At 40.6% G+C, this 24,896-nt stretch overlaps 1 long non-coding RNA gene across 1 annotated transcript; it reads right to left on the minus strand.

The window, feature by feature from the left end:
* Positions 1 to 2,950: 2,950 nt before the first annotated feature.
* LOC114464808 (uncharacterized) lies at positions 2,951 to 12,652 on the minus strand. The gene is made up of 3 exons (XR_003674261.1): positions 12,357 to 12,652; positions 11,845 to 11,915; positions 2,951 to 3,034 (listed from the first exon to the last, which is right to left on the minus strand). It is a non-coding gene; the product is annotated as an uncharacterized LOC114464808 (long non-coding RNA).
* Between the last annotated feature and the right edge of the window lie 12,244 nt (positions 12,653 to 24,896).

Here is a 24,896-nt window from a genome sequence, read left to right on the forward strand (position 1 = left end):
AAAATCCTTTATTGTGTGAATGTCATCAACACAGAACACACTGTGGTTCTCAGCCATCAGGAAACAGCAGCAAATGGAGAAAAAACGAAATTAAATCACTGTAACCTATTGTGGCAGTTTTGAATTAAATGAGACACAGTCAAGTTGAAGGGTTACAGGTCAAATGCGGACAAAGGGTTTTTTTGGGGGCAGACCGGTCTGGGATTCAAAAGTTTCTGTGTGTGTCCAATTAATCCTTTTTTTTTAGAATAGAATAGAATCAACTATATCGGCCATGTATTGTATGTAATACACACAAAGATTTTGACTTGGTGAACTGTGCTCTTTCTAATAATGTAAACATTAAATAATAACAATAAATATAAACAGTAGTTAGACTAATGTGCAAAACTAAATGAAATAATATAATAATAATAATAATAATAATAATAATAATAATAATAATAATAATAATAATAATAATAATAATAATAATAAGATAGTAGTGCAGTGATGAGTAGTGCAGGTGAACATTTAAATTACATCGTACATGAACATTCTCAGCAGTGACGTTCCGTGACCACTAGGGTTGGGTAGGCACGTTACAAATCGAGACCACCAATGACAATTTCATATGTTTCTGCTGTCAAGTGTTAATTCAATTCAAATCAATTTTATTTGTATAAAGCAATTTCCAACAAAGTCATCTCAATGCGCTTCGCAAAATATGAAATTCATAATAAGAAAGAAAAAACCCAATAAGATCCACATGAACAAGTGTTTAGCCATCAAACAAAATCAAATTCATAAACACCTTTAAAGAAACAAACAATTACTAAATATAGCCTCCATACTCTCCCAACAAGATATATCTCATGACATGGCAGCACATCCATTGTTTGTGTTGGAAACACAGAAACACCGAGAAAATGACAACAACTTAGAACAGCCTCAGTGAGGAGCATCTACAAAGCCAATCCTTCCTTTTGTACCATTCACTGTGAAAAGTATGAAACATGTTCTGATCTTACCTTAGCTGAAGGTCTGGTAACTCAGGTGTTGGTTTCCATCTTTTAAAAGCTGTCGTTTTTCCTCAAAACAAAGTTTCTCTATCATCTCTAGCACTGTTATCCACACTGTAGTGTTATCCCGCCCACTAGCTAGAGAACGTAGCAGCAGCGGTCATGTGATATCAATTCACTAATGTACTGTGAACTTACATGTAACATCCGTCCCAGGTAACCACTGTTTTAATTTTATTTAGATTGGTGGTAGACAATGGGTGGGGTCCTGTGAACTCTTACTTTGTAATAAATAAAAAAAATAGTAAACAGGAGATACAAAAAACCAAAGAAATAGTCCTACAGCTTCTAAATATGTTTTAAAGGTGCCTCCACTCAGCAAAAGAAAAACCCAGTTAACTATACTTTTTTAACTTTTACTAAGAAAAATCTATATTAAAGTATACACATTTAACTATCAATGTAACCTCTAAAATACCAAAAAAATAAAACACACACTCACAGGGAAATAACTTGCAAAAACAATTGAAGTTTAGTACAAAAATAAATAAATTGACAATAGGAATAAAACAATGTGTTATGGCAATTTTTATATTCATCATCATATTGTCAAATGTATGTCCATGTGTACAATTTGTCATGTTTTAATACATGATGACTCCATTACTCTTTGCACTTTTGAACAGCTGAATCATGTTATATTAAACAGTACGGATCGTATTGTACTCAGTGCAACACAGAGTCTCTGCTGAAGGCCAAAACTCAAACTCACATGCAGATATACACGAACGCACACACTATCAAGGATAGATAAGAGTGGCGCCCAATCTTCCTCATAATATACACGTCTTCATCATCCTCAAATGTTTTCCACTGTTGGGCATCTGACTCCCCCCTTCTCCTTACCTCAGGGTGGAACTTCTTATGTTATCTGTATAAAAGCTTAAGCTGTGAAACTGTTGGGAAGAGCGGGTCTTGCCTTTTTTGCTCTGCCACAAGCCTGGCCTTTTACTCTTTTAGGATGGAAACTTCTTTTTTACTCCTTTTTATTTTATTTTATGATAAATCTTTTTTTATAAAATCATCAATGCCTCGCCTAGACTTCATCATTCAACCAGAGCAATAAATCATGTTTCCAAATGAGGTCAACCGCAAATTTGCCATGACAAATTGGCGATCACGAACAGGATCCATCTTCTGCTCTGTGGAACTTCTGCCGTGGACCAACACTGGAGAGTGGACGCACTTAAAACCCCAAAGCTGCCCCACGGTGGTCTGCCCATCGGACAGAGACTGGATCACGAACCATCGGTTGAACCTCAAACACCAATTCGGACTATTAAGGGAAAGCTGCCTTTATACATATATACATAAATTTTCATTTACATATATATATTCGCTCTGTGTTGATAGAAAGGCAACCAGTCGAGCACTGTATTGATTTTCATCATTCTGGAGGTTCTCTCCTCCTTCAGCTGTTCTGTTTTTTTGACGCAGTGAAAGAAACTGCCATGAGAAAGGGTCAAATGGTTGAAGTTCTTTGCTTTTTAATAATATAAGTTCCCTCTATTTTTCTTCGGGCTCGGATATTTTTGTTTAGGCATCAAATACGGCTGGTCATTATTTACTTTCGTTTTGTTCAGGCACCTCCACGGACAGCCTGTGAGGTCCTGACCATAGGATAGACAGGCAATCAAAGTGTCCAAAACACCCCGGTGCCATGTACTGAGTTCACCTCTGTACCGATATCAAAATAGATTAAAACTCCAACCCTAACCTCAACTGTAATGAAGACTACAGGGAGTAAAACACTAATAATGGGAATCAAAAAAGATGAAGAATCCAATAAACAAATAATATATGCATACGCATATACAATCTTGGTATGATGTGAACTCAGATCATGCTTTCAATGAGTTTTACTTCTTTTTTTGTCTTTGTTTTTATTTTGTTTAATGGCTTTGACAACAAGAGCTTCAGGTGTACAAAACTCCATGATGACAACCAGGAGGCTATTGCATTGTGTAGGAAACCTGTAAGCCGAAAGAGATCAAAACACATTGATGTGACACAATCATTTTATATGTGATGCATTTATAGAAGGAAAAATCAATGTTGTGTACAGACAAACATGTTTATCTGAAAACATGTTTGCTGACATCATTACCAAACCTGCACCCAAAGCAAAGTTCACACACTCATACCTATTATTCCCCAGCCTTCCTCAATTTTAATTGCACCTCATACTGTACATTCCCTCACAGCACACACCCACAAGTTATGGTAAGTGGTGTTTACATGCACAAAAGATTGGCCCCATAGCGTGTGACTGGCTGTTGATGTTGATGGGTGTGTCTTGGTGCTAAAAAAAGAAAGGTTTCTTTCTGTGAGTATTACTATAATTATATATCTTCATACTCAATAATCCTGTTAATAAAATATATCCTCAGTCAGGCCAACTTTTTCAAAGCTATTTTCAGGACAAAGACAAACAGTTTCAGAACAATTTTAACTTAATCTAAATCTACCAACAACACAAGCAAGTAGATAAGCGATGAGACAAATCAGATATAAATAACTGGGACACTCAGATTAACACTAAAAATGACAGTTTGAGCAAAATGCACAAAATCTAAATCGTCAACAAATAAGAATAATTCTATTTGAAATATTAAATTTGATACACATTAAACAACTCGTATACAACATATACCTAATAAATCAAATAAAGTAGACACAATAGATGCCTAAATGATAATAATAATGAATCAATCATTATTCTTGTACACAAATTGTTTTTCTTTGAATCAGCAGTAAATATCATCTTTAATTATACCTAAAATTGTTTGATTATTATTTGTAAACATCTTCTAATTAAAATAATACTGTTAGATTTAAACTTTTGAAATCTGTGCTTTGACCAATAATTACTGTATGTCTTGATCTTTGATGAGCTCATGTTTGACTCTTACAATCACAAATGTCTTACGTATCATAACAAAAGATGACACATGTCCTAGTCATGTGCGAGCCAAGGGAGAAGAAACACTAAATAACAACATAGAATAAAATTGCTGAAAAAACTATTTTTGTGGCCCAGGAGTGAGATGACCCTGAGGACCACAGCTGTGCAATAGATGAGTGCCTGTTATCCTATTGACTTGTCGAGTACAGTGCCCGTCGGAAGTATGTATTCATATAGTGGGAGCTTAAGAAGAGTTGTCAATTATGTGCATAATAATACCAACATACTCTGTAGCATTATAAAGGTGTAGATTTGCAGGTGCAAAGTAAAATAGCGTGTGCAATTTCCCTGGTTTAATTCTATGAGACATGCGCATGATAAATGTGTTGTTTTTTTAGCTCATTTTTATATTTTTTTCGTTTGGTGTTTTTTTCTGTAATGTACAGTGCCCGTCGGAAGTATGCATTCATGTGGGATTATAAGTATTTAGTTTAGTGTATTTTGAGTCATTTTCATGTTTTTGTTGTTTAGTGTGTGTGTGCCTGCCTAACTTTCACTAAACTTATCTATTTTCAGTAGTTAGGTTCAGTGGCAGGTGTGTCGTGAGTGAAGCTGCAGTAATCATCAGGTGGGCTTCACTAAGTAGCAATGTTTACTGATCTGACTTAACACTGAAGTCACTACCACCCAATGGACGGGTGTCGTGACACAGACTGTAACCGGACTAAATGGTGGTCCGTTACACACACACACACACACACACACACACACACACACACACACACACACACACACACACACACATAGACGGTGATCGATAGTGAAATGCACCTGATCGGTGCGTGTGTGAGAGACTCTCTACCATGGACACAATGGTGTGTGGTTCTCTCTCACACACGCGCGCTGCTGAGAATTGTGCAGCTTTCAACACAGCAGCCATTGCCGTCAATAACTTCTGGGTGAGGTCTGTCCGGTCTAAATAGCGAACGGTCAAACTTACATTAAAATAAACATTTCAAAATGTCATCACCAAATAAAGAACAGTAAAAAAGGGAGCTCACGCATGCACCGGAAGTGAGCTATGCAGTGAAATAGATATAGATGGTGCGCTAGCGCCCCCTCACACCCTGAGGTCAAAAGCTGAATAGGTTTCATTTCGGGGCCGTCCAGAAGTGACATAAAATTAAAATAAACATTTTGAAATGACCAAATTTTTTCAAAATAACAGATACACACACTTGAGGTATTTGAAACCTGTTGACTAAGTTTCAGGTCGAACTCGCACTGCATCTGGGAGATATTTGCTCCACAAACAGACACAGACGTCCGTTGCGTTTTAGTTAGATATAACTTACAAGTGCAATTCAGCTACTGCCAGTGTAGAAAAGGCTCCAAAGTTAATAAGTACATTTTGTTTGTGGAGGTCTTTATTTTTGTGTGCGGAAGATGTTTTCACCGCTGTTAACGCGAGAGGTGGACTTATTCACGTGACCATACTGTCGATTCTGTAACAATGATGAGCACTACCTCAGCCAGTGTATAGCAGTATCCAAGCTGAATAAGGAGCAGCTGACAGAGTGGATTAGGAGTAATAAGAGGTGTTGGCGCTGTGCACGGCCACACCAAGCAGCCCAGTGCAACTTGAAAAAGACATGCAGTCTCTGCCAGGGGAAACATCTTCAGGGTCTGCATGAGATCAATGTGAGACCCCCTAAGTCATCTGCGGTGGAGAACCACGGTACAAGGGCCACGACTGAGGTACTATACCTAGACAGACCAAGAGAAGGCAGCAGAGTTCTTCTGAAAGTAGTCCGAGTCCACATTCACCATGGTGACCGAACACTCGACACCTTTGTCATACTGGACGATGGTTCAGAGAGAACTATGCTGTTGCCAGAAGCAGCGGAGAAGTTAGGTGTGCAAGGGACCCCAGAAGACCTGCCTCTATGTACAATCAGACAGGACATACAGACCCTCAGCGGTGCATCGGTGTCATTCACAGTTTCTTCTCCGACAAAGCCAAAGAGAAGGTTCAAGATTTCAGGGGCATTCACTTCAGCTCGCATCGGGTTAGCTGACCATACATACCCCATCAAGCAACTTCAGCAGAAGTACAAACACCTTATTGGCCTTCCCCTGCGTAATCTCACAAAGGTGGAGCCCTTGCTTCTCATTGGGAGTGACCACCCCCATCTCATCACTCCCATTGAACCTGTCAGGTTGGGACCTCCAGGAGGGCCTGCTGCCATTCGCACTAGACTGGGCTGGACACTGCAGGGCCCAGCTAGTGTAGTCTGTGACCTCACCCGACCACATCAATGTCTATTCACCACAGTAGCCTCCCAGGTGAACGAGTTGATGAAGAACGTCGAGAGACTATGGCAGGTTGATACTGTTCCATTCAGAAGTGAGAAACTGGTTACTCGTTCAAAGCAGGACCAAGATGCCATCAGTATCCTTGAGTCCAAAACCACCAGAGTAGAGGTTGACGGCATACTACGTTATGCCACCCCTCTGCTTCGTCAAAAGGACATGCCGCTCTTTCAGGCCGCTAAAGAAGCCATCATCCCCAGTCTACGAAGTGTAGAAAGGCGACTGGCCAAAGATCCTGCAAAGGCTGAATCTTACCGAGTGGAGATCGAGAAGCTGATCAAGGCAGGCTCTGTCATTAAGTGTGGCCCAGAAGTACCGGTAGAAGAAGGCCATGAGACGTGGTATATCCCACACCATATGGTGAGTCATAATGGAAAAAAATAGGCTGGTGTTCAACTGCTCTTATCAGCATCAAGGGTAGAACCTGAATGACTACCTGTTGCCTGCGCCAACTTTGGGAGCATCACTTTTGGGAGTCCTGCTACGCTTCCGGGAGCAAATCGTGGCAATCAGCGGAGACATCAGAGGTATGTTCCACCAGGTTCGCCTCCTCCCAGAAGATCGTGCCCTGCTCAGATTCGTTTGGAGGGATGTCGGTTCAAGACAGCCCCCTGCAGTATATGAGTGGCAGGTGCTACCGTTTGGAACGACATGTAGCCCCTGTTGCGCCATGTTTGCCCTGCAGCACCATGTCACCGCCAACAGCCAGCCAGATGACGAGGTGAGGGTCTCAGTTGAGAAGTGTTTTTATGTGGATAATTGCCTCCAGAGTGTTCCTACCATCACTGAGGCAAGGTGCCTTGTCAACAAACTACGAGCCCTCCTAGCATCTGGAGGCTTTGAGCTGCGGCAGTGGGCCAGCAATGAACCAGATGTGATAAGCCACCTACCAGAAGAGAGCCGATCTGCGAGTGTTGAGTTATGGATGGCTCAGAACAAGACGGATGCCCCAGAATCCACCTTAGGTCTAAGCTGGCTTTTTCACGCTGATGTCCTAGGCTACAAGCATCGTCATGTAGAGTATGGCGTACCCACTATGCGTAATATTTACAAAGTGTTGGCAAGCCAGTATGATCCCCTGGGGTTCATATTACCCTGCACTACCAGGGCCAAGATACTTGTCAGGCACCTTTGGGACAAGCATCGAGGATGGGATGACCCATTGCTACCTCAAGAGCTTCTACAGCAGTGGGAGGCCAGGGAGGAAGAACTACAAATCCTGCCTGAGGTCACCTTCCCCCCGGCCATACTTGCCAAAGGAGGTGGACATCTCAGGTCTGCACAGAGAGATACATATATTCTGCGACGCCTCGGAAGAAGCTTATGGTTCTGTAGCGTATCTCCGGACTACTGACAGACATGGTGGAGTGTATCTGTCATTCCTGATGGCCCGCTCTCGAGTCTCCCCCAAGCGGCTTCACTTCATACCCCGATTGGAGCTCTGTGCCCAGCTCTCACGAGTACTCGAGAAGGAGCTTACCATCAACATCGACCAGACAATCCTGTGGTCTGACTCTACAACAGTGCTGACATGGCTGAAGTCTGAGTCCTGCCGATTTAAAGTCTTCGTCGGCACTCGCGTGGCCAAGATCCAAGAGTTGACCGACGGGCACGTCTGGAGATATGTAGACTCAGCGAGGAACCTCGCTGATGACTTGACACGCGGGAAAACGCTGAGGGAGCTTGTCGAGTCCAACAGATGGAGTCAGGGACCCTCCTTTCTCCTGCTACGTCAAGACTCGTGGCCGGAGGATCACGCTGTGCCCCAAGCCGAAGATACCTCAGAGTTACGCAAGTCTGTCTTCTGTGGGATCACCGTAGATGCATCAAGTCAGCCTACTCCAGACCTGAGTCACCTCAACTCTTGGAGGGAGCTGGTAGAAGTGACAGTGAAAGGGTTGCATGGTGCGGCCAAGTCCCAGGGTCCCCCCACTGCCGAAGATTACCGACAAGCAGAGCAGTTGATCTTCCAGAGGGCTCAGATGGATAGTTTCCAGCAGGAGTACAGTCTACTGAAAGCTGGTAAACCGATCCCTAGGAGCAGTCGACTCCTCACTCTGTCTCCGGAGCTGGATGAGAAGGAAGAGCTCATCCGTGTCGGAGGATGACTCCGTCAAGCAGAAGACCTCGAATTAGCAGCTCTTCACCCAGTCATCTTAGATCCAGGTCATCAAGTAACCAAGCTCTTGATTGAAGATTTCGACCGCAGCCTCGGCCACCCAGGCCCAGAGCGGGTGTTCGCTGAGCTTCGACGATCTTTCTGGATCCTGCGGGGGCGTGAGGCTGTTAGGCGCCACCAGTATAGCTGTGCAGACTGCTGGCGATGGAGGGCCAAACCCGCTGTACCAAAGATGGCAGACTTGCCAGCGGCACGTCTGCGCCTATTCAAGCCTGCTTTCTACTCCACGGGGATGGACTGCTTCGGGCCATTTGAAGTTAAGGTGGGCAGGTGCCGGGAGAAGAGATGGGGTATCATCTTCAAGTGCCTCACTATCAGGGCAGTTCACCTGGACCTCCTCACCAGCATTGATACGGACTCTTTCCTGATGGCCCTTTGCCGATTTACTGCCCGCAGAGGAACGCCAGCAGAGCTGTTCTCAGACCAGGGGACGAACTTCAAGGGAGGTGAGCGAGAACTCCATGAGACCTTCATGAGAATCTCCCCTGAGTTACAAAGACTTCTTGCACCACAGAAGATTGTCTTTCGATTCAACCCCCCAGCAGCTCCCCACTTTGGAGGGGTGTGGGAGAGGGAGATACGCTCTGTTAAGAGTGCACTCTATGCCACAGTGGGTGCTCAGCCTCTCTCTGAAGAAGTGCTTAACACTGTGCTTATTGAAGTGGAGGGGATTCTCAACAGCAAGCCTATGGGTTACGTTTCTTCGGATGCCAGCGACCCAGATCCGGTGACTCCCAACGTTCTTCTGATGGGGCGGCCCGATGGTTCTCTACCTCAAGTAGTCTACCCTGAGAACGAGCTCCTCAGTCGCCGCCGTTGGAAGCATTCGCAAGTTTTGGCGGACCACTTCTGGGCTCGTTTCATTCACCTCTACTTGCCAAGTCTTCAAGCTCGCCAGAAGTGGCAGGCTACACCAGCTGACATCGTACTGGACAGTGTGGTGATGATCGTGGACCCACATCTTCCCAGAGCCTTATGGCCGATCGGGAGGGTGGTCAAAATTTATCCCAGCTCTGACAGGCACATCAGCTCAGCTGACGTGAAGGTGAAGAAGAGAGTCTACACCCGGCCAATTGCCCGGCTGGTGGTGCTTCCCGCACTTCCTTCGGGAGAAGATGTGGACCATTCCACTCCAGCAACCTCAACTCCACCTTTGTTGCCTTTAATGAGGGGCAAATGTATTACACATTTGGGGGCGGCTGTAGAAAAGGCTCCAAAGTTAATAAGTACAGTTGTTTGTGGAGGTCTTTATTTTTGTGTGCGGATAATGTTTTCACCGCTGTTAACGTGAGAGGTGGACTTACTCACGTGACCAGTACGAGACTCGGAGAACGGGTGTTACGTAGTAAGTTATTGACAAGTTGATCAGTGGGCTCCGGCGGTAAAGTGACGAATTAACTAGGAGTCGTGTGCGTAAATGAAAGCGTGCGTACCCACCTCTTGTATAGTTGTCATATTGTTAGTGTTTACTTGTGTTCATGTGAGTTTGGTTGGTTAATGTGAGTGAAAGCACGAGCCTGCGTGCTCGCGGTGTGCGCGGTGCGTTCATGGGGGCGCACCTGGCTCGGTGCGTCCGTTCTGCATGTATTATATCTGATTGAGAGCATGTTTCTTTGTACTTTTATAACGTAGTGTTAGTATAGGTTATGTTTGAGCAGTAGTTCCATGTTGTAAGTGTGAATTAAGTGTGTTTAATTAGGCTGTTGGTCAGTTAAGTGAATTCAGTGACAGGATGTAGCAACATGCTGGGTATTTCACAATAAAAGCAGCCTGTGAGTTACTGCAGTTAAAGAGGTTCATAAAACTGGAAATGTTACATAAAGTTGGTTAGCAGTAACTTGATAAGATTGGTATGTTTAAGTAACTGTGATTTCTGTGTTTTGTACGTTAGTTCATAATGATGTGAATGAGAAGGAGAAATGTGATTCTAACAATTGAATTATTTTATCTGTGTGAGTATATTTTATATTAAGTTGATCCTGTTACTATACATAGGTGAAGTCAATTTGTTTGTTATTCTTTATTATTGTAATTGTATTGTGTTATTCTGTCTTTATAGAAACCACACACACACACGCACGTAAATCACGTAAAGAAGAAGTTAAGCCTGAAACCTCTCTCGGCTCTTTTCTCTATTATACTTCGAACGGTGGCCTTAAGTGGTGTTCTGGCCGACACCCTGGTTTGAACCTAGTGCATAACATAGAACCAGTGCCTAGCCTGAGCTATCATCATTATCTCCACTACAGCCAGTGTTCATAACACTGGCAGTAACTGAATAAGAGTTTTAATTATTTTAATTTAATGTCTAGCACAGACACACACACACACACGTAGGAGTGGGTGATATGGGGGGGAAAAAAAAAATCATTTCGCAATTTATTCTTTGTAAAATCACGATCACATCACAATTTTTTTCATTCAAATCATTTAGACTATTTTAAAGTTATTTACTAATAAAACAAACCAATTCACCTACTTAAAATCATCGTCCTAAATGGAAAAAAATGAATAAAAGATCATTTAAGACAAGGTCATTTTCAAATATTTTCTTAAATTGTACGTAAGCAATTAATCAAACTCGTTCCAAGTACAATTAACATCAAACAAAAGGGCTGACATGTTCATACATAACAAGGCAGCATATCAGTCTAGTGATTTCCATTTGCTTTTTAGGTAACACTCATGTTACTACTTTAAACAGTGTGTGAACCCCTCAATTTGCACATTTTGGACAATAATATCCTTTACAAGATAAAACGTTACTGCTTTGGTTACATTAGGCCTGGGTGATATGGATCAGTATTTATATCTCTATATTTTTCCTCAAAATGGCAATAGGCAATATTAGCAATATTTTTTTTTCAATAGTTTTACAAGAAAAACAATAATGGGTCAAAGTCAGTGGAGCCACAAAGGCCCTATTATTAGTCACTAGCAACTCAATAACATTTTGTGTCACTTTTGACTTTTTCCTTCATTAAGGCTGAAATGTGATTAAATTATTTAGTTTTGCTTTTTTCAGGGCAGTTCTGAGTTGTTTAAAGTAGTTTTTAAAGTAAATCACATTCAGGACACTGTCTCTTTAAGAGTGGCTCAGCAGCAGCTCTGCTACAGAAAGAGTTGGTTAGAGAATAAAAACACATGCAAAAACACGTTACTGGGAGGTTCAGCTTGTGAAAAGCCTCAGTATCAGTTGTAGAGTGATATGCTTTTGTATAGAAGTCAGTAAAAATCATTACAATTATTTATTTAGCTTTATTAGGAAATGTGTTGATTCCAGGCTTGATATGAGGAATTTTGACTGGTTATTAAAGAGCTGTTACCTGTATTTCTTTGATTCACTGTGACCGAAGAAGATCCAGCAGCCAGAATACGAACTTTCATGTTAAGTTTACTGTAACATATAAGATAAAATGATTAACAAAACAGAAACATTTCAATAGGGCATCATAATTAGCTCAAAACTATTGAACATTATTCTATTGCAGCTGTGAAACAGTTGAGTACTTTATTTGTTAATTCTATGTCAGCTGAGCTTTATTGCTTGGTAATAAACAACAACAAAACTCCATCTAAATTTGATGAGTTTTTATAATTTGTGATAAATATTTCACAATTACACAAATACATTATGAATATACCATCGCGTTCACAAAGATCTAATTTATTTTTTACTGTAAACAGTATTGAATGTTATATTCAACACAATGGCTGCTTTGTAAAACTCCTATAGAGGGTTATGATATCTACATATGTATACATTTATCCGTGTAAATGATGCACATTCATATAGATATGATGAAATGCCAAGGCATAATAATCAGGTACAACTCACTCTTTGAAAAGCTTTTCCTCCTGCTTTCTGAGTTTTTGTACAAAGCCACCCTTAGAATGATTATTTCTGTCAGTGCAATTAAGTTTTGTGTTTTTAGGCTTCAGACAGAACCATGGTTCACCTGAGTGAACATCAGTGAAGTCACACACAGGACGCTTTGAAGGACGCAGGCAAATGTTGCACATGGTTGTTTCTCTAACGGAGCCTGAGCGAAAGATGCTCTGGAAGTAAATCCTGTCAGGTTCTTCATTGGTCAGTCTTTGCAGCACTGTGACAGCTTCACTGGGATGAACCAGAGTCACCTAATAAGACAGAGATTCAGAGGTTTTATTTCTGTCTATTAATAAATATTAACGTAATTTTCTTTGATATTAACTTCATTCTTATTGGAGTGTTTTATGGCCAAGCTGCTATCTGTGGTTACTATACATGACAGGATAGGTCATTGAGGCTAAACTATTAGGCTAAATTAGGAGGAACTCAACTGAGATACTCAAACCTGGCAGTTGTCCTATGAAGTCTTTTGAAACATTTCTCACAAGGCTGTTTTCACCTAGGATATACATACTGTATCAAATCTATGAACTTGAATATACATTTTTACACATTTTCTTTTTATGAGCTTTATTTTTGAAAACCTAATGAAAACACATTTACACATCTTGATTGTGTGATGTTGCAGGTACTTAAACATGTTACTGGACTAACCTGGTGCACAATATCAAACATACAATAAAGAACAACTTGTACCCAGTCCACATTAGCAGCACGTACAGTATTGAATAAGAAACAGTTCTGCCACATGCTGTCCATGGTTGATTAATAATAATAATAATAATAATAATAATAATAATAATAATAACTAAAACTGCAAGCAGTTATGAAAGGTTTTGCGGAGCCCATGGAAGTACGTCATGAAGGATGTAGGGCTTGAGGCGAGCGTCAGGACACAGGCCAACATGCCATTTGCAGTGAAAACTTGGATATAAAGTTTATGAAGATGTGATTTAAAATGTGAAAGTTACAGGCCAAAATGCATTTGCACCTTTTATAGCGCCACCTCATGATGCACTTTTTGGTATGGGTGGTCTGTGTAGTCTTCTATATATAACCTGCAAATTTGAAAGCCCTCAACCTAATACTTGAGTTGAAATAAATGTTTGTTGTTCATTTTGTAATAAGCCACGCCCACTTTGACCAATCATGATTTTGCACCACACAATTATAGGCAGAAATGGGCGTGGCCCATCCTGGGTGATTCAGTGTCATTTAGAGAATCTGTTCACCTTGATTATAGCGCCACATGCTGGCAGAAATCTGTGACGTTTTGCATCTGAGATAAACTGAGGGGTCTGGACCAACCCTCCAAATGGCACCACCCTCCCTTTGCACGGTTTAGCCTACAGTAGCACTTTTACCAACGTAAAAATTAAAATAAGAAAAAAAAACTGAAAATCAGAACAATTACAATAGGGTAGGACCTGTGTATGCATACATATGCAGTCCCCAGGCTGCGCAAGCTTTGCCCCCTAACAATATTACGCGGAAATGCAAACATTTCCGGTGGATTCTTCTTTGTTGCTGTTCTGCGGCTTCTTCTTCTTCCACTGGGCATCGCAAGTAGGAATCAGAATTTTTTGTTCATCGATGCTCGATGCCCAACTCAACCTACTTCTAATCAGATAATAGTGTAATTGTTGGATGTGTGGTGCACAAAGTGAACAAAACAAGAAAAGCTCAAAAGAAAGGGACATTTCCAGTGAGAAGAAAAGAAGAAATGTGACTGTGACAGATATGGTTCATTTTGCAAATATGTGCTGAGCCAAAAGCATTATGGGACAGTCTAAACTTTAAAAAGATGCATGTTGTTGATTAGAATCACTACATTGATGAAGAGGAAATGTCCATTGACTCGTTAAAGAAATGTCAAATTGGAGTAGTGGAAAAAGCACAAATTAAAAAGGACAGATGGTCATAAGATCTGTTTATAAACAGAAATTTAAAAAAACCATGTTTTGACTTTTGTCAATGTAATGTGTTCTACATGAAACAATTTTTGGATGTAAAAGATAGGGTGACCATACGTCCATTTTTTTTTCCCTTTTTTCCAATCCTGCAAGTGACATGAAAATGTGTGGATTCCCCGGGTCCTTGACACACCATAACTGAGCTAATAATTGCTCTTGTCAAAAAATAATCTCCGAAATCAGCTTTGGCTTTTTTTCGTAGTGTGACATCATAGGGAGAATTCAACTTTGGTTGCCTGTTTCTGGCACGCAATTACTTCACAGAGCTCAAATTGGGCAATACATAATGTCAATGAATAGGTCTGGTCCTCCTCAGTCCAAAATTGTGCCTTTCGTGGGCACTAGAGTCTGATTTGAGATGCACACTTTTTGGAAATAGGAAAAAACCAAACCGCATTTTCCAGAGTGTAGGCCACTATTTGTTTGCATTTAGAGTTGAGAACATGACCAATATGGTAAAGTGCTCAATGTATGGATTTTTCATTCAGTTGGCACACGTGTCCAGTGAAGCAGCTGTCAGGAGGGAGAATATTACCGACAGTACACTGTAGCGGGATGACAAAAACAAGAGCGGGATGACAAAAACAAGATTTGGGAAAAGTGAAAAGCACTCATCTTTAATAAAACAAAATGGATGTGTAGTGCCTCGTATGCAGGATGATGTCTGAGTGGAGGTAAATTATGTGGGAGTGAGTGACTGCAACACTCATACATCTGTCGAATATTTGTTTTTTATGCCTGATGACATTAGTACAGCGCAAGGCTTTACTGCACAATCACATTTTGCAATAGCGGTGTCAGAGGGTATATGTGGGTCAGAAGAAAAGGTCAGAGATGGCTGAAGAGATTGCGCACCCTGAAAAATAATTGAGGAGATGTATGGAGACTGAACAACCCACCTAAAAAAGAATACACCTTCTCCCCTGTGCATAAATCTTTCTCCCAAATTTACTTCTTTCTTTCAAACATTTCCATCGCACAAAAGATTTCCTCTAAAATACATCCTATAATTATTAGTGATCATGCCCCAATATCCCTCACCCTGCAGTGTGACTCTAATCAGAAATTACCATCACTATGGCACGATAACACTTCATTACTTAATGACATTGAATTTGAAAAATAATATAAGGAAAGAATAGGAGGAGTTTCTGTTAACAAACGACTCCCCGGAAGTATCACCGTCCGTAGTCTGGGAAACCAGCAAGGCTGTTATCAGAGGGAAAATTATTTCATACTCTTCTTATGAGAAAAAAAACAGGAACAGATAGCAGGAAAAGGAATTGAAGAAAAAATTAAGAAACTTAAGGAAGAATTTAATCTGGATAACATTTATCTAAAAAAAAAAAAAAAACTTATTTTATTTTGCAACAATTACAATACAAAAACTTTGACTACAATTTTAAATCAGGCAAATACTTAGCAAATCAGCTTAAACAAAACAAAGAAAATTCCTTTACAGCAGCAATTTCTAATAAATCAGACAAAGCACTCAGAGCAGATGGGTTCCCTGCTGATTTCCTAAAACACTTCTGGTCAATGCTGGCTCCACTTTTTTTCAAAGTAGTAACAGAAAATAAAAATATAGGTTATGTAGGAGGTCACATAAATACAGCGAACATAAATTATTACTTAAACCAGACAAGAACCCTGTTGTATTTGTATGAGGTAAACACTTAAAGAATCATTGGACAGAGGATTACGTTGGTACCTTATTTACTGTCTGAACACATTCATGTAAACACACACTTCTCCTCCTCTCTACTTCCTGGCAGCTCTAAAGCAGCAACAGTCCCACTATGCCCCCTACTGGCCAGAGAAGGATACGCTTTCAGAACACAACAAACCCCTTGTTACCTTCTAGCTACTGTCCCATCTCAGTTATTAACAGACATAAAAATGATTTCCAAAGCACTCACTTCCAGGTTAGAGAAAGTAGTTCAGTCAATTATATAGAGTGGCTGAACAGATTACACAACACAATAAGCACAATATGCCCAACTATAACATCACATCTATCACTTTAAAACAGTGGACTCCTCCCAACCCTTTCCATTTCCTACCCTGACTCCCTCTTCCCTGTTTCCTCCCCCCACACCAAGATGTAACACTGCCCACTTTTCTACCCTGACTCCCTGTTCCCTTCCCTTTCACCTCAGTGTAATAGGTGTAACACTGCCCTCTGTTTTTATATCCTTCCTATAAGAAAGTTTGTTATCATTCCTTGGGAAGGAGCTGGTGATGGTAACAATTATGCAATAAAATAAATTAATTTGTTTAATTGCAATAAAAAAAACATGCATTGCTGTCTCTAAAAGATTGTAATTCTTGTAGTGTTGACAGCATGTGCAGACAAAGTGAAGAGAAAAAAAAAAAAGAAAATAATTGAGCTGTCAGCCATGATGCCTCGAGTTTACACCTCTGGACAAGATTTCTAAGTTTGTGAAATTATCTATGTAACCCTTAGCTTAAATATAAGTTACCAAAAAAAACAGTAGTTTGAGTAGGTTTTTTGCATAGTGTGGTGAATTAGCTAATTCTCTGTTTACCTCATAAACCAGGCCCGAGACAGAATATTACTCAGAACAAAACATTTATTTTCTGATTGAAACTCAAAGTGTCCTTTTTTTCAGGTGACAATATTAGTTCATATAAATAAAAAAAAAAATAATAAATCAATCCCTACCAAGCGCTTGGCTATTATTTTTTTTCCTCTGTATTATTCGTTGGGGCCCATAGGGTGGTGCACTGATTACTCACGAACTCTACTCATGGTCTGAGGTGAGTAAAGGCCAGGTGAACTCCTCTTCTGGGGTCGATTGGTGTCCTGGTGGGTTGGCACCACGGCATGCGTCCTGGTGCTGGTTCGGCGACGTCCGACGATCAGCAGGCACCCTGCTGTGCGCGTCCCGACCCAGCTCAACAGCTGCGCCCCGTCCCGTCAGCGTGGATGACCAGGTGAGCTGCAGCGTGCGTCCAGCCTCGGTCAACAGGTGCCAGTCTCTTTTTCTTTTTTTCTCTCCCAGTCCAATCACCTGCTGCCTTTTAATACCACGCCCCAGCTCCTCCTTCATTGGACACAGAGCCCCCTGCACCATCTCATTGGGTAGCAACTAGACTGCAACACCTTTCACTTTACATAGCGTTACATCTATACACAGAAATATACGGAAAGCTCTTTTCACTGAACAAGAGTATAGCAGCACGCCTACCTGCCTGCTCTGATTAACTAAGTTATTTGAACGTCACCCTCATCAGCCAATAGAGTGCGGCAATGTGATGGAAAATTGCTTAATTCTTTGAATACAACTGTGCTTTATAGCAACAAAAATATGGCACCTACTGCCACCATGCTGAGTGAACAGTACAGTGAATTGTTTTTTCTTTTTTTTTAAAAGATTTGTATGGATCCAAAAGATTTAAACAAGGCGATAAACAGAACACTATCCACACTTAACCGTTGAAGAGGTTGTTATACCAGTTCCATGTGCACTGTTGATTTTTCTGGGATTATGGGATTATTTTGGTTATGAACTATTTAGCAAACTTGTTCAAGAGTTGCTCATTTCCTACTAAGGTGCATGGTACCCCAACATTTTAGAAGGTTATTATCCTCTCTTCCCCACTTGATCTCTGATGTTAATCAGGTGCTTTAGGTGACAGAGGAAGGACTGAGGTTTGTTTGAAACATTCCCTGTAGATTGCTTCTCCTGTGTATGAAAGTGTGTGATTGCTGGGACACCTCATCCACACAGTTGCTCCGGTCAGAAAGCACACAGCCACAGCATGACAACAGTGATGAACTGTTCATTAGTTCACTGATGTAAAGGATAAACAATGTGATGAGATGGTATTTTCCTCATGAGCGGCAAACATTTGCGGGGTGTGACCCTGGATTTCTACTGAATGCGTATCTGCACCGAAACTGCTCCGCTGCGTGACTTCAGCACAATCTGCAGTCCAGCATTCCCCACTGACTCCAGTTTTGCTGCGCATCTGTTGCAGAAAGCAGAGCATGTGGATATTTTATTCTGTGTCTATGTACTGCTTCCTGCCCCGCACAGGCTTATTTTTGTTAACTTGCTGCAGTACAGCTCCAGCGTCCAGCAAAAATAGAAGTGCTGCAAATTTGTTGCTGAGGACAGCAGCATGAGTCAGCAGTGACGGTGCTGTGCTGGAGCATATTTGCATGCAGAGGAAATTGGCACATTGACTTTAATGGAAACAAATCAGCTGCATTGTTGTTTCACAGCAGTTACGATGCAATTGCGCATTCAGGGGAAATCCAGGGTAACAGAATATTATTGCCCGTACATTCCGCGGTCAGGATCCCTTAGCGGCCTAACACAACAGTGTAAAAAACAATAGCTGCCCATTTACTTGCCTGAACAAAACCACCGGATTACAAATGAAACATAGGAAATGTATAATAATCGCAAAAAAAAAAAACAAAAAAACAAACAAATACATTATGGCTGATTAAATGTTCACTTTTGCGAGCGCACTTTTTCTCTCTGTTTCTCTCGATCCAGAATACAACAGTGTAAAAAAACAATAGCTGCTCATTTAAATGCCTGAACAATACCACTGGAACACAAATGAAAGATAGGAAATGTAAAATAATCGCAAAAAAAAAATAAAAAAATAACACAAATACATTATGGCTGATTAATGTTTCTGTTGATCCAGTCCTTGAATTTTTTCATCTTAACAGGGCACATTAAATTGACCAATAGGATCAAATGATACGGCCAGTTTAATGCTAGTTACAGATAGCATTTTGGGTTCATTATTTTTTAATGTTGGACCAAAGCATTTCATGTAATTCAAATAAAGTTACCCTAAAAAAAAGCATGGAAGTAAAATCTAAAATGTGTGTTTTTTTTTTTAACACTGCATTGGGTAGATCAAGATGGAGGTCAGGGATCTTGGGCTTGAAAAGGTTGGAGACCACTGCTCTAAATCAAAAGGTAGACATTTGTTAGGATTCTTGATTCTTAGGCTGAAAATATGTTGTTCCCCACTAAGGTGTGGATTCACTAATGGTTTAGGGTTTTTAACAGAAATGCTTTTTCATTGTCAGAATATAGCTGCGTTTTTTTAACTCAAAAATAAAATGAATTAAAGCCGCGAGCGGCGTCATAGGGTCCGATGAAGCGTCCGGGGGCGGTAACCCACGGTCACGTATACCACTGTTGGGGATTTGGGAATTGGCCTGAGCAAATTTGGTGTAAATTGGTGTAAAAACAACTGAGATATTGCATTTACCAAGAAATGGCGAAAGATTTTCCTGTCATGATAGGCCCCTCCCACTTTTCACAGCCTGCTCTATTTGCCATAACAATGTGCTTCCATCTAATAAGATTCATCCTACAGTGTTTTGAAGTCAACACGACATGTCGTCTTGCCGCTAGAGCTGCTGGCGTAGGACGGCCCAAGAAGCGGCGCCCTCTGAGAACGCAAGGCATTGTGGGTGTTTTTGGTTATCGTTTGTTGTTTGGGGCTGTACGGTCATCATGTGTATCAAATATGAAGCACTTTGAACTTTGCATTCTGGAGTTGTAAGCGTTTTTGTATGGCGAAGGATTTTCCTGTGTGATTATAGGCCCCTCCCACTGGCCATGATGGGTAATTTGGTCATCCAGCGTTGTTTATGGATGGACAATCATCGTGTGTATCAAATATGAAGCAGTTTGAACTTTTCATTGTAGCGGTATAAGCATTTTCCTATTACAGCGTGTTGATGGCGAAGAATTTTCCACTGACATTTTAGGCCCCTCCCACTGACCACAGTCTGTTGTTTCTTCAATAGGAATTGATACTGATTGTTGCCAAGTTTTAAGCGAATCGGATGAATTCCCTCAGACTAGTTCGCGCACATGCGTTTCTAGGGCGAAACGCCTTTTTTGACCTTTGACCCAAGATGGCTGACTTCCTGTTTGGTTTTGGGCGGGGTCACAATGTAACTTTTTGCTCATTCTGGGGCGAAGACTACATGTGGCGATTTTCGTGCAAATCGGTCAGACCTGGCGGTCGTGTGGTTCCATCGTTTGTTTAGGCGGCGAAAACGCACGCTACGCGTGCGTTTTCTGTCCGTTTTTTTTCACACCACCAAATTATCGAATTTTTCGCCAGGCCTGAGGTGCGTGCAAATTTCGGTGAGTTTTCGGGCATTTTTAGGGGGTCGAATTAGCGATCAAAGGTTGCCTGTGTATAATAGTGAAAAACATTGAAAACAATAGGTTCCTCTGTCCCATTCTGGGACATCGGACCCTAATTACAAATAATCCAAACTGCATTTTCATTTTCTTCATAAAGGTTGCTCATTTTGTAACTTCATTAAAATGATAAAGGAAATGACATTTAAATTTTAATTTTCACAAGATGGCCCAGCAAATAGTTAACAAAATTCTATTTGAAATGGTAAGTTTGAAAATTAAAATGCATTAGTAGAAAGATTAATGCATTGAAGGTTGTAACTGCATTATTTGACTCATAAATCAAAAGTAATCAAAATTGCATTTTCATTTTCTTCTTCAACACTGCTCATTTTTTGAGGTCATTGCATTTTTGTTTTCATGCCCCATCCCAGCGCAAAGTGCAACATAATTCAATTCAACTTCGCAATCCCAGTTGAAGCAGCAGAGTGACATCAGTGGCCACTGTTCTTTGGGGTTTGTTGGGCTCACCTCAAGCCTGCCTTTTCCAGTCACCACCGCCGTGTTATAACTTTTTGTGGAGCTATACGATAGTTGTCTCTACATTGGATTGAGTCAAAGAGAGAACCGAGACTTACAGAAGTGCCAGAGTTTTATTATATTTTTATTTATTTCCTTTCATGGCTGCAGCACGTGAAACAACGCCAAACGGAATCAATCATGGACAAAACGTGTGTTTGCTGTTATTATCGCTACTACTGCATCGTCCCTGTATCTACAGTGTATTTGTGTGTGTGTGTGTTTTGTCAACAGTAAACAATGACTGACATGCTGTGGAGGCCAGAGGAGCAGACATGACCTGACGTTATGTTTAAAGCGAGTTTTACATCGCTGCCTCAATCCAACTCTTTGTTTCCCGGTGCCGTGGATCTGGTTACTTCACCGGCGTGACTGTTAAAAGGAGCGATCGACACACCGCATGATACACTTTTATACTTTGTTTGCATGTTGCATATGTTTATTTGGAGCGACCATATAGCATAATTTTTGCTAAATTTTCTTGGGGGGGGGCATTGGCTCGACCAACTCTCCACCCACCCAACTTTTTAGCCAATCATCACCACCCCTGCTCTCCCATGCTCTCTCGACTGTTCTGCTGCTGCATGCAGGATGAAAAAAGCTGAGATGGGCTGCCCGCTGCCTAGATGCCTGACAACGTGGTGCTTCATTAAACCAAATTGTAACGTACCACTTTACTTTCCCAGTAACGATAAAGGCGTTGTAACAATGGGGAGAGTAATTAATTAGATTACTCTGTTAACAAAAAGGTAGCCCCTTTACTCTCAACTACTACAAACTATTGTCTTTAGCTAGTGCTAGGCTACTGTCTTATGTTTCTTTACAAACCAAGTCCTCCATGATGTGGTCACATGGTTTCTTGAATAGCTTAGTCGACTTTGCACATTACATTTAAAACACATGATTAATATGAGTATGGCTACTGTGAAGTGTAATGTCACCATCAGCACCAAGGGTGTTGTATTTACAATCGTCTTCTTTATTCTTCCTATTGATGGCACATGCAGAGTGAAACCATTTTAAATACATTAAAAACACCTGCTTCATATTTATATCAATGCTGTCATAAAACTGTTAGGGCTGTGTACGTTTTTGGGCTCTCACCTGCAAATTGTTCATCCATGAAAGTATGTATAACATAACACATACAGTCAATAACAGCAGCAGGAAGCCACGTCTTGGAAGAAAAAGACTGTTGACTTCTGGAGTGCTTCTTGATTGGTCGTTCATAGTGAGTGGGGTCTGACTGCAGTGTATTTCAACCAATTCAACTGGTGCAGGACTGAAGTACACCTAAAAAAATTTACAACCAACAGATGCTCATTAAATCAATTCTCGTTGATTCAGTATTACAAGTGTTGCTCTTAGGAATTATAATCTAATCACTAAGAAATTACAGTAATCAAAGAAGGAACAGGAAAAACAGAGTGGCTTATTATTGGTCAGGACAGTGTTATTCCCATTATTAAGCAGCACTTAAATGATCTGAGCCCAGAGGTGGGAACAAGTCTCTGCTTCTCAAGTGTCTAATAAGTCTTAAGTGTTGTCACTGAAGTCCCAATTCAAGACAGTAAAGTCTCGAGTCAAGGCGGTTCAAGTCCAAGTCAAGTCAAAAGTTATTAATTTTAACTTAACAAGTCATGAGTACGTAATGTACGACAGCTCGTCCCATTTTACAGTGCAAGTATATTTGACTAATATAAGCAATGACTTACTTCAACAGAGTACATTTGTCAAATAAAAGTGATACTCTTCTGCCATCAGCTAAGTGTTTCCTAACTTAACTTAGACAGCGAGCTTAACACAAAAGAAATGGCTCCAGAAACGACAGGACACAGGGTGTCTTTTATGTCTGTAAACCATAATCTCTTAATTTTTTTGTAAAAAGGTTATGTCTTGACAAGAATAAGTCAGGAAAAAGTGCACAGAGAGGAGCGTTTTTGCCTGTGAAGTCCTCCAGTGCTACTCGTAAAATGGCGTCAGTAGTGGCCAATAGGCGGCAGCACCACAAACAAAGCCAATACCAAAGAAGTTAGGAAAGGCAAAGCCATTAACCAAATAGTGACCTCTCATGGGCAAACAGAGAACCACACGTGCATTCCCAATAAATCAACTTAGAAACTTAAAATACATAAATGTGCCGAAATATGAGGGACGGAATAGATACAGTAGTAATAATAGTGATCATCTGTTAACCAAACAAACAATAAACATACTGGGAAGTAGAACAAGGTATAATTGTTCCAAATTAATTATTAATCATTGTATAATATTTAAATCCAAAGGATACCACTCTTGGAATCTTTTTTTTCTGCTAGTGCATGCAAGTCCCACCCCATCTTAATATTTTCAGCTGCTTCCTGATTGAATGCCAGTTTGTTTAAATGAGGACCTGCCAATCAAAGTCCTGTTTGCCTTCTGATGTCAGAGTCCAGAACCTGAAAATAACAGATGTTATAGTCCGACACGGTCTCCAATATCCTCTGATTTAAAAAGGACCTGAAAAATTAAACTAGCCCAGCTTTCTGTGAAGGAGCCTAACTTATATGACATGTATGCTCACACTGCACTACAGCACTCATTCACATTTGATGTCACAACTTTTATCTCGTGACGAAAATTTCACAAAACTTTAAAGCTTTTTCCAGCTTTTTCCAGTCTGTTTCAAAAAATCACAAAAGATCATTACAATTATCAGTGATGGTTATTTTTGTAGAATATTGTTTTTTCATGTCAAACTTACCTGACTTTAATGACTAAACCAACTGGTATTTAACAACTTCCATAGTCCAACGGTTAAAAAATAATATCTGATGTTTTCTATTAGAGTCACAATTGAAATTGAGATGAAGGACTTTTATATTTATAAATGCTCATTCTTACCTCGACTGAAGTTAATTCTCACAGGACAGGAACGTTCAGCACAATGTCAGCATTCTGTTTTGACAATCAGGTTTTTTAATCACATCTAATGCAGTTGTTCCTCCTACTTTTTGAACTTTCACATGCAAAAAACAAAAACAAACACACAGATGAAGCTTAAGCTGTGGATAAAACAAACCCTGCCCTAGCTATACCAGAATTAAGTAAAATAATACACAAATTAGTTTTTTTGCAAGATCAAAACATGCATTGATGTCGCAAAAAACATTCTAAAACACCAACGAACAAGAAGGGGAAAGTATCGCGAGAGCGGCACAGAGGCGCTTTGTTTACATTGACGCATGAGAGGAAAGAGGTAAAAACATACTGTAGCTGCCAACACTTACGCATTTCCTGTGAGCAGTGAGCATACATTTGTATCAGAAATAAAGTTGTTCCAAAACGGGGTAACAGCCCCTGACTCTCTCTCCCCTCCCTCCGTGACTGACGTCCCACTGCCTTCAGACATTGGTGAGTGTTTGTGCACGTGTTGCTCGTTTGAGTGTATTTTGTGCACTGCAGCTTGTGTGTTCTGAGATTGTGTAGGTTTGAGTGTGTGTGAGGCCATGTGCACTGACGTGAGTGTGTCCAGTGTGTGCTGAATGTACACACGTTTGGGGAGCATATGTAGAGTACATGTAGCATCATAATCCGTGTACCCTTCGTTCTTTGGTTATTCCGTTTTAAAACCAAATCAAAATAATAACAAATAATAATAAACTAAATTATTTTTGTTTTACACAAATTCATCATATGCCCCTTAAAATAAGTTTTATACTCAGTTATATAACAGTGTGGCCTCATGAACATGTCAATGTTAAAATAATTATAATAACAACATCCCAGTGACACTT

Source organism: Gouania willdenowi, chromosome 6, assembly GCF_900634775.1.
Source record: "Gouania willdenowi chromosome 6, fGouWil2.1, whole genome shotgun sequence".
In the NCBI taxonomy this organism is placed as follows: Eukaryota; Metazoa; Chordata; class Actinopteri; order Blenniiformes; family Gobiesocidae; genus Gouania; species Gouania willdenowi.